This window comes from Phocoena phocoena, chromosome 20 (genome assembly GCF_963924675.1).
Source record: "Phocoena phocoena chromosome 20, mPhoPho1.1, whole genome shotgun sequence".
Classification (NCBI taxonomy): Eukaryota; Metazoa; Chordata; class Mammalia; order Artiodactyla; family Phocoenidae; genus Phocoena; species Phocoena phocoena.
This window is the reverse complement of record NC_089238.1, coordinates 55531283-55540868: the sequence shown is the minus strand read 5'-3', so window position 1 is coordinate 55540868 and position 9586 is coordinate 55531283. Positions and strand designations below refer to the sequence as shown.

Sequence of the window (9586 nt, the reverse complement as noted above, 5' to 3'; positions counted from 1 at the left end):
TGCAGGAAGATGTCAAGCACTTGGACTGTGGTGTGCTTTGCACGTTTCTTTGGGAGAGCAAGGGAGAAAATGTGACACTGAACTCAAAAAAGAAAACTCTTTTAGAATTCAGAATACAATCCACACACCTGGATTTAACAAATGGAGCCAACATTTCTTGCAGAGATGGTGAGGACAGAGCCTGGCTGGCAGCTCCTGGTGGAAATGGGTGAGGTTAAACTATGGAGTTCCAACTATGGGACTTTTCTCTCCCTGCTCTGAGCAGCCAGACTTACTCTCTGGAAAAAACTGAAAAACGACCTCCATCAGAGGCAAGGATTGTCCTAGAATTGATCGAATGCATATCGATTTTCACTTGTGGTTTTCCCTAATTATTATATTAGTACATGGTCATTAGCGATCATTTGGGAAACAGAAAAAGGTAGAAAGAGGAGAATCCTGTGTTCAGAGAGAACCTCTGTCGATCTTTGGTGAATTTCCTTTCAGTCTTTTTTTTGTACATTTTAAAACAAGGATATTGTACTGCAGATTACGTTTTGTATTTTTTAAATTTACCACGACAAAGATTTTTCTTTCCCCCTCCCACCTGAGTTACCTGGCCAGGCAGACACCACCTGGACCAGTTTCTCTAAGCCAGTCACCTGGAGGTGACTGTGACCCTGCCTTCTCCCTCTGCCCAAAGCCCATGAACCCCCAAGTCCTGTCAGGGTGGCCCCCTCAGTATCTCTCAACCCACCCACTTCTCTCCATCCCCTCGGCCACGCCGCCCAGAAGTGGAGGGAAGCACTTTAGAAATATTTGGCTGTGGGCCTCTCACCAGGGCTGGGCTAAGGTCTCCTCCCGGGTTCCCTGGCTCCCACTCTGAACTCCAACCATCCATTCTCCACACTGTAGCCAGAACACGCTTTCAAAATGCAAATGTGATCATGTCCCCCGCCCTGATTAAAACCTCAATTGCCGTAGCCCACTGCTCCTAGGATAAAGACCGGATTCCTCCTCCAGGAAGCCTCCCTGACTGCACACATGAACGCACCCACTTCATGGCACCGCCCGCCCCCGACTGCCATTCTCGAGGGTGTTGGCGGGTCCACCGTCCAGCATCCCTGAATCACGGCACCTTTGGGAACCACTCCATCGGCGGGGCTCAGCCAACAGCAAGCACTCTGAGAACGCATCTGTGGATGAATTAGCGCCATCCATAAACAGTGTTGGAGCAGCCTTATTATTCACATTGCGATTTCTTAAGTCTTGCCTTCTTGCCGGAAGTTAGGATACGTGGTCACACAGCGTGGTGCATCTCTACACAGCCACAAAATTTTGGCATTGCCATCTTAAATGCTGAGGATGGTGTGATCACTCCAATTTCATCTGGTTCTTAGTCTATAGACTTTCTGGGGAAATAGCTCGGCAAAAAAGTGGAGACTAGAGACAGTGGTCCCTGAAAACCCTGTTAGTTACCTGCATCCTTGCCTCCCAGGCATGGAAGGAGCAGCCCCAACCTGGGATGTCCCCTCTCCTGGGGTCAGGAGATGCAGTTGTCCTGTGACCATTATACTAATCACTGAAGACCACTGTCAAAGAGAGAGCCGCCTGGGGCCATTCTGAAAGGCAGCTGCCCAGGTGAGCTGAGGCCACACAGGTCCAGCCCAAATGAAAACACTGTTGGAATCTTCCCAGGGGCCAGCTTCTGAACTGCCTCTCCTCGACTATACTTTGGGGTGAGGTCCCCAAGCCCCTGGGGCCAATGTAGCAATGACACAGGAAGAGGCTACTAAGGGGTGAAACGTGGAGCCTGAGGTTTGCTGGGACCCAGCCCTGCTGACACTCTAGGGTTTTCCTAAGGTCCCCTAAGGTTTGCCATCACTGTTCTTTTGGTTAAAATAATATTCTCTTCCAAAGGGGCAGGTGGTGAGGTTTGTGACTCTTGCTCTTGGCAAAGAAACAAGGGGAAAAACAAACCCACACAGTCTGGAAGGAAAGGAGCTGGCCAAAGAGTGAGATTTGGACCTAGTTCCTTAGCATCTGGGCCACGAATGGAGAAAATGAAGTGTTTCGGCCTCAAAATCACCGTCATTCTGATCAACATCATTGCCATCATCATAAAGTTTGTCCAGCCCTGAGTCAAGGCTGTGGGCACTATTACTGTCTGTATTTTAGGGACAAGGTGGAGGTTTAGACTCAAGATGTCAGGGCTTCTAAGTGGCAGGGCTGGGCCTGCCCCGCACGCAGATTCCTTACCTGGGCATCCTTGTCTGCGGTGTTCCCCTGCTTCCCGGACATCCAGGCAGCTCCAGCAGGTAGACGGCTGAGAAGTTGAAAGATCAGGTTGAGTGGGGACCTTGGGCCCAATTTTCCCATTAGTGTGATCCCTCCAATTTCATTATCAGGGGGAAGAAATCTGGCTCTTATAGAAATTCTTATAGAATTTCTGGGGAAATAGCTCAGCAAAAAGTAGACACTAGAGACAGTGGTTCCTGAAAATCCTGTTAGCTATCTGCATCCTTGGCTCCTGGGGATGGCAGGGGTGTCCCCTCTCCTGGAGTGGGTTCTGGTCTCCCCATAGATGTCACCCCTCTTGCTCTTAGGAGGGTGTGGCAGTGTTCCAGTGTGGAGCCCAAGGCCACCACGTCCTAGCCACAGCACCTCGGGCAAGTTAATTACACGCCTGGAGCCTCAGTTTTCCCACCTATAAAATGGGCTCAGGGTACCTAACTCACAGATTTGCCAGGAAGCATTCTGCCCCCTCTCCTCCTTTGGGCCTTGGTGTAAATTATTTCCACCTGGAAGCCTTTCCGCTCCCACTCTGCTCCGGACAAGTAGGTTCCCAGAGCACCTCTCCTTGGACCCTCCTCACCCTTGAAATTCCTGTCCTGTGTCTGTTACTTCCCTGAGGCCGAGGGTGGGGGCGGGGTCTACCTCGTTGACCCTGGAACCACCAGGGTCAGCTCCAGTGCCTGGCACACAGTGGGTGCTTTTGGCATCTCTGGAGCTGGGAGGGAGAGGTGAAGATGTCCAGGGCAGCCGGGGCCTCTCAAACAATCCGAGCAATGGGCCACCCACCTGAACGTGGTAACCTGCGGCAGCCACTGGGGGACTGAGAGTGCACAGGTGTGTTTCAGTGTCGGTGGATGTCGAGAATCTTAAAGACAGGTGCCGGGCCGCGCTGCGACATCGCAGATTTGGGGCTACTTCCTTTTTTTTGGTTGTTATTTTCTGTAACTTTTTATTTTGGTATAATTACAACAGAAAAGTTGCAATAATAGAGGGGATTCCCGTGTACCTTCACCCAGATTCATTTACATTCTTTCCCTATATACGTTTTCATGTAAATATAATACATACGTAAGTTGCAAACATCAGCCACTTTTCTCCCTAAACACTCTGGTGTCTGTTTCCTAAGAACACGACTTTCTATTACCTAAATACAATAAAATGACCCAAATCAGGAAATTTAGCATCTTACCAGAGTATAATACAGCCGAACCTCAGAGATATTGCTGGCTCGATTCCAGACCACTGCAATAAAGCAAATATTGCAATAAATCACCTGGATTTCTGGGTTTCCCAGTGCATATGAAAGTTATGTTTATACTATACTGTAGTCTGTTAAGTGTGCAATTACATTAATTCTGAAAAAACAATGTACGTGCCTTCATTTAAAAATACTGCATTGCTAAAACATTCTAACCATCCTCCAGACCTTCAGCGAGTCGTCCTCTTTTTTGCTGGTGGAGGGTCTTGCGTGGGTGTTGATGGCACTGACAGATCAGGGCGGTGGCTACTGAAGGATGGCGTGGCTGCGGCAATTTTTTTTTTTTTTTTTTACAGAGCAGAAAAATAATTTATTCCAAAGGAGGGCAGAAATAAGAAATTCATCCTGAAAATATATTTTGGTATAATTCTGGTGGGACAGATTTTCCCTCTGAACATGTTCTCCTACTGACTGCCCCACTGGAGTCTTATTGTCATGTAACAGTTTTTAAACACTTCGCTGATTCTCATGTTGTGAGCAGGTGGGGGCCATCTTCAAATCCACAGTCTCCAAGGAGAGTAATGTTATTTCTCAGAAGAACAGCATTTTCTACCTTGGAAGAGTACGTACACATTTTATAGAGGCAGCAGAGTTCAGATTCAATACGCACGTCATTGCATTCATCAAAGTGCAAAAAAGGAGACAGGAAAAAATACTGCATTGTAGAATAAGACATTCAAATGTGGTGGGAACGTTTAAGGCAGCTGACGGCCAAAGTGGGCAAGGCAAGGAAGGTGGTCTGGGTATGGAGGTGATTTTGCATCTAGAGGAGTCCTCTTCGTGACCTCAATGACTGAGCCCTGGTGAGCAGGTCTTTTTCCTCAAGGCCAATGATGCTTGAGGTACCAGATGGTTTCATTTTTCAACTGTGGTCCAAAGAGAGCGTTGAGTTGGGCCAGAATTGCAATCAGCCAAAAGAGGTAGCCGCAAATGGAACAGGTCACCAACATGGTGATGTTAACTCCCTGGTTGGGACCCTGAGGGATGAACCAGGGCACCAGGAAACCGACGAAGCCCTAGAACACGCTCATCACGATGAGAGGCACGGCGAGGCCGGTATACGCCATGGCTGCTGGGGGAGGTGCCAGCCCTGCCCCGCCGCCTCACTCGCGGCAATTTCTTAAAATAAGAGAACAGTCAAGTTTGCCGCATCGATTGACTTTGGTGACCAAGTCCTCTGTAGCATATCGTGCTGTGTGATAGCATTTGACCCACAATAGAACTTCTTTCAAAATTGGAGTCAGTCTTCCCAAACCCTGCTTTATCAGCTAAGTTGATATAATATTCTTAATCCTTGGGACATCCCTGGCGGTCCAGTGGTTAGGACTCCACACTTCCTCTGCAGGGCGCACAGGTTCCATCCTTGGTTGGGGAACTAAGATCCTGCATGCCGCCCGGCATGGCCAAAAAAAAAAAAAAAAATCGAAATCCTTTGTTGTCATTTCAACAATCTTCACAGCATCTTCACCTGGAGGAGATTCCATCTCAAGAAACCACTTGCTTTGTTCATCTATAAAAAGCAACTGCTCATCCATTCAAGTTTTATCATGAGGTTACATCAATTCCGTCACATCTTCAGGCTCTACTTTTTTTTTTAGGCGTTATTTCCAGTGCACTTTTGTTTTCTTAATTAATTAATTTATTCTTGGCTGCCTTGGGTCTTCGTTGCGGTGCACAGGCTTCTCATGGCGGGGGCTTCTCTTGTGGAGCACGGGCTCTAGGCGCGCGGGCTCAATAGTTGTGGCACGTGGGCTCAGTAGCTGTGGCTCGCGGGCTCTAGAGCGCAGGCTCAGTAGTTGTGGCGTGCGGGCTTAGTTGCTCCGTGGCATGTGGGATCTTCCCGGACCAGGGCTCAAACCCGTGTTCCTTGCACTGGCAGGTGGATTCTTAGCCACTGTGCCACCAGGGAAGCCCCCAGGCTCCACTTCTAATTCTAGTTCTCTTGCTGTTTCCACCACATCTGCAGTTCTTTCCTCCACTAAATCCTAAACCCCTGAAAGCTGTCCATGAGGGCTGGAATCGACTTCTTCCAAACTCCGGTCAATATTTGGACCTCTTCCCATGAACCATGAATGTTCTTAATGGCTGTTTCCTCTACAGTGATCATCTCTTGTTCAGTGCAGCCACCTTCATGGATGACCTGAGCCACAGCTTCTGGAGGACTTGCTGCAGCTTCCGCCTCAGCACCTGCGGCTTCACCTGGCACTTTCGCGCTACGGAGGCGGCTTCTGTCCTTCAACCTCATGAACCGACCTTTGTTTCAGACTTTCCTCCTGCAGCTCCCTCCCCTCTCTCAGCCTTCGCAGAACGGGAGAGAGTTGGGGCCTTGCTCCGGATTAGGCTGTAGCTTCAGGGAATGTGGCTGGTTTCATCTTCTATCCAGACCACTCAGACTTTCTCCATATCGGCAGTAAGGCTGTTTCCTCTTCCCATCAGTGTGTTTACCGCAATAGTGCTTTTAATTTCCTTCAAGAACTGTTCCTTTGCATTCACAACTCACATAACTGGCACAACGGGCCTCTGGCTCTGCTTTCCACACGCCTTCCTCACGAAGCTTCATCGTTTCTAGCTTTTGCTTTAAAGTGAGAGATGTACGACTCTTCCTGAAACACTGAGAGGTTACTGCAGGGTTATTAATTGGCCTAATTTCAATATTGTTGTGTCTTGCAATAGGGAGGCCCGAGGAGAGGGACAGAGGGCAGAACGGCTGGTCTATGGATTGGTCAGAACACACACGATATTTATACATTAAGTCTGCCTTCTAATATGGGTGTGGTTTGTGGTGCCCCCAAACAATTACAAGAGTCACCTTAAGATCACTGATCACAGATCCCCATAACAAATATAACAACAATGGAAAAGTTGGAAATATTGTGAGAATTACCAAAATATGACACAGAAACAGGAAGTGAGCAAATGCTGTTGGAAAAATGGCACTGGTAGACTTGCTAGACACAGGGTCGCCACGAACCAGCAATTTGTAAAAAACACAGTATCCACGAAGTGCAGTAAGGTACAATAAAACAAGGTTGGCCTGTACTATTAGGGTATCATAGTATATTTTGTGTACTCTAACATGTCACAATACTACTGTGTAACCCACAGCTCACTCTCAAGGTCAGCCCGGCGAAGCCTCTAAGAAGCCTTTATTTCCCGGGTCCAGGACCCACGTGTGTGTAGTTATCCCACTCCTTTGTCTCCTCCGATTTGGAATGGTTTCCTGGACCGTCTTTCTTTCCTGACTTGCTTTTAAGAGTGTCCTTCTTGGACTTCCCTGGTGGCACAATGGTTAAGAATCCACCTGCCAATGCGGGGGACTCGGATTCGAGCCCTGGTCTGGGAAGATGCCACATGCCGCGGAGCAGCTAAGCCCGTGCACCACAACTACTGAAGCCTGCGTGCCGCAACTACTGAAGCCCGTGTGCCACAACTGCTGAGCCCACGTGCCTAGAGCCCGTGTTCCACAACAAGAGAAGCCAACGCAATGAGAAGCCCGCGCACCGCAACAAACAGTAGCCTCCGCTCGCCGCAACTAGAGAAAGCGCGCGCACAGCAACGAAGACCCAACACAGCCAAAAAAATATATAAATAAATGAATAAATTTATAACAAGAAAAGTGCCCTTCTTGTTTTGACGCATGAGTTGGGAACTCTGAAAGCCATTCGGAGCCAAGTTTGGAGAATTAAGTGTGTCACGAGACTGATGCCCACCTTTCTGGTCACATCCTATCACGTGGCCCTGAAATGTGGCTGTGAGCGACCCTGGGTCAGGGACTCCCTCTGAGGGTGGCGTGGCCTAGCGGTCAGGAGCAGGCAGTCTAACCCAACTGCTCGGGCTCAAATCCTGGCTCTGTTCCTTCCAGCCTGTGTGACCTTGGGTAAGTCACCTACCCTCTCTGTGCCTCAGTTTCCTCATCGGTGAAATGGAGATAATACTGGTAGCTACCGCATGAAGCTGTTTTGAGGACTGACAAGTTAATATTTGTAAAGAGCTGAGAACAGTGCCTGGCTCGGGTGAAATGGGGAGGAGTTTTGGAATACGGTGGCTGTCTGGTTTCAACCATACAATCTTAAAGATGCAGTGTGTGTCACATTAATTCTGGGTACAGTGGCTCAGTCTTATGAAAGTATTCGTGCTCCCCGCTGTTCCTTTACCCTGGACTCTCCCTTTACACACACACATACACACACACACACACACACACACACACACACACACGAGGAAACACAAGACCTCCTTTTCTCCGTTGATTTTCTAAGCCCAGAACAGCAGGCGGGAAGGACATTTAAACTGTCACCTGAGGCTCCCAGCCTCCAATCCACTGCCTTCCGAGACTCCGGCTGGAAAAGGATTGGTCGCCACTCCCCAGACAACTCACCGGGAGAATTATTCCCCTTCACTGTTTTCACTATTTTATCTAGAATCACTGAACGAGGCGGGCAGGGTGAACGTGGGGAAGGGGGCCTTGCAGAAACAAATCCTCTTCTTGTAGGGCTGGGGAAGCAGCCTGTGGATCCAGCTCACAGGTTTCCTGCACAGGGAAATCAAATTCTCCCCCTTCCATCCGTGTGGGCTCGGTTTATAACCACACACATCCTCACCTACAGCCCAGGGCTCCTGACACCGGAAAACAGGGCCAGGCTCCCATGGGCTTCTGCTGGTCTAGTCTGGTCAGTTTCATGTTCATTCATTCGCTCATTTGTTCATCCATGTGCTGCTGGTATGAGCACATTTTGTTGCTCAGCTATTTTTATAACCATTCGCTTATTATTGTGATACAATCAGACACATTTGCAGGGCTTCCTTTGTTATTGTATTATTCATCAGCCTTTATTAAATAGTCCAGGTGTTGTTTTAAACACCTTACACACACTATCTCATCGACTCCTTGTGAGATAGATACTATGATTGGGCCCCTTGTACAGATAAGGAAATGGAAGCACAGAGAAGTTAAGGAATTTGCCCAAGATCACACAGCCAGAAGGGACCCCACAGGGACTCTAACCTGGGGGCTCCTCATTCTTTAGTTATACTCCCTTGCTTGATACCAGAGATGAAAAAGATTTTTGAGATGGTGAGAGAAGCAGATGGGCGCGTGGTCTGAGGACGAAGCCCAGCTCAGGCCTATGAGCTGTGGGACAAGTCTCCAAGGCGGGTGGGTCTCCCACTGGGGCTCAGAGAGGGACCTCAAAGACCGCCTACACTCAGCAAGTGGAGTGGACCTGGGATCCAGCGCAGGTGTGAGGTTCTGGCTGTGCACCTGGGTGCTCTGTGCCCCGGCGTAGCGGCCAAGGTCACAGAGGGGCAGCTGGGTCTACGGGAAGGTTTGGCTAGCATCTGGTTCTGCCTCTTGTCTGCATGTCTTTGGCCCAATGATTTAACTCGGGCCTCTGACAAGTGGGCATAATAACAATTCTTATGTCATGGGGCTGATGTGAAGACAAGATAAAGCATTTTAGCACGCTCAGCTCAGCAAGGAATAGGAAAGAGGGCCCTTCACTTTGACACTGCACTGTATTTGTTACCTTAAAGCCAGCCAAGGGAAAGCTTCCGGACAGGCGGGAGTGGAGGGGGTGGCAGTGTGGTTTGAATTAAGCTGTTTATATGCACCCTCGTCCAGTGACAAATGGCTGTAGCGACGGAGCAGCGTGCTTTCAATTTTCCATCTGGGATCAGACGTCTCGTGGCTCTGCCAGCCTTGTCCGGAAGTGGGCAGGTCGTCCTAGCAGCCCTGGGAAGGGGGGAAGGGGCTGTCTTGATCCTGCCGCCTGCTCCAGGCCTGGCCTGCCTGCGCCACCAGACCAGCCGGCGGGGGAAGACAGTCCTCGCTGACCTCGCCTGGGCCTCTCTGGGACTTGCGAGCTGTCCTCGCCGCTGTGTCCACAGGCACCCCTGCGTGACAAGGCCATCTTATCAGGGGGCAAAACCGTGTTAGCCCAGGTCCACGCCCATCAGTAGAGATGCTTCATCTCAATCCACCCATGGGCCAGGGCTGGTGCTTCCAGGCCAACCCAGCAGGGAGGGTCGGGCCTTATCGGCAGCCGGAAGGGCAGG

At 49.6% G+C, this 9586-nt stretch overlaps 1 pseudogene; it reads right to left on the bottom strand.

Moving 5' to 3' along the window:
• Window positions 1-4353: 4353 nt before the first annotated feature.
• LOC136141170 (V-type proton ATPase subunit e 1 pseudogene) lies at window positions 4354-4599 on the bottom strand (annotated as a pseudogene).
• Window positions 4600-9586: the final 4987 nt, after the last annotated feature.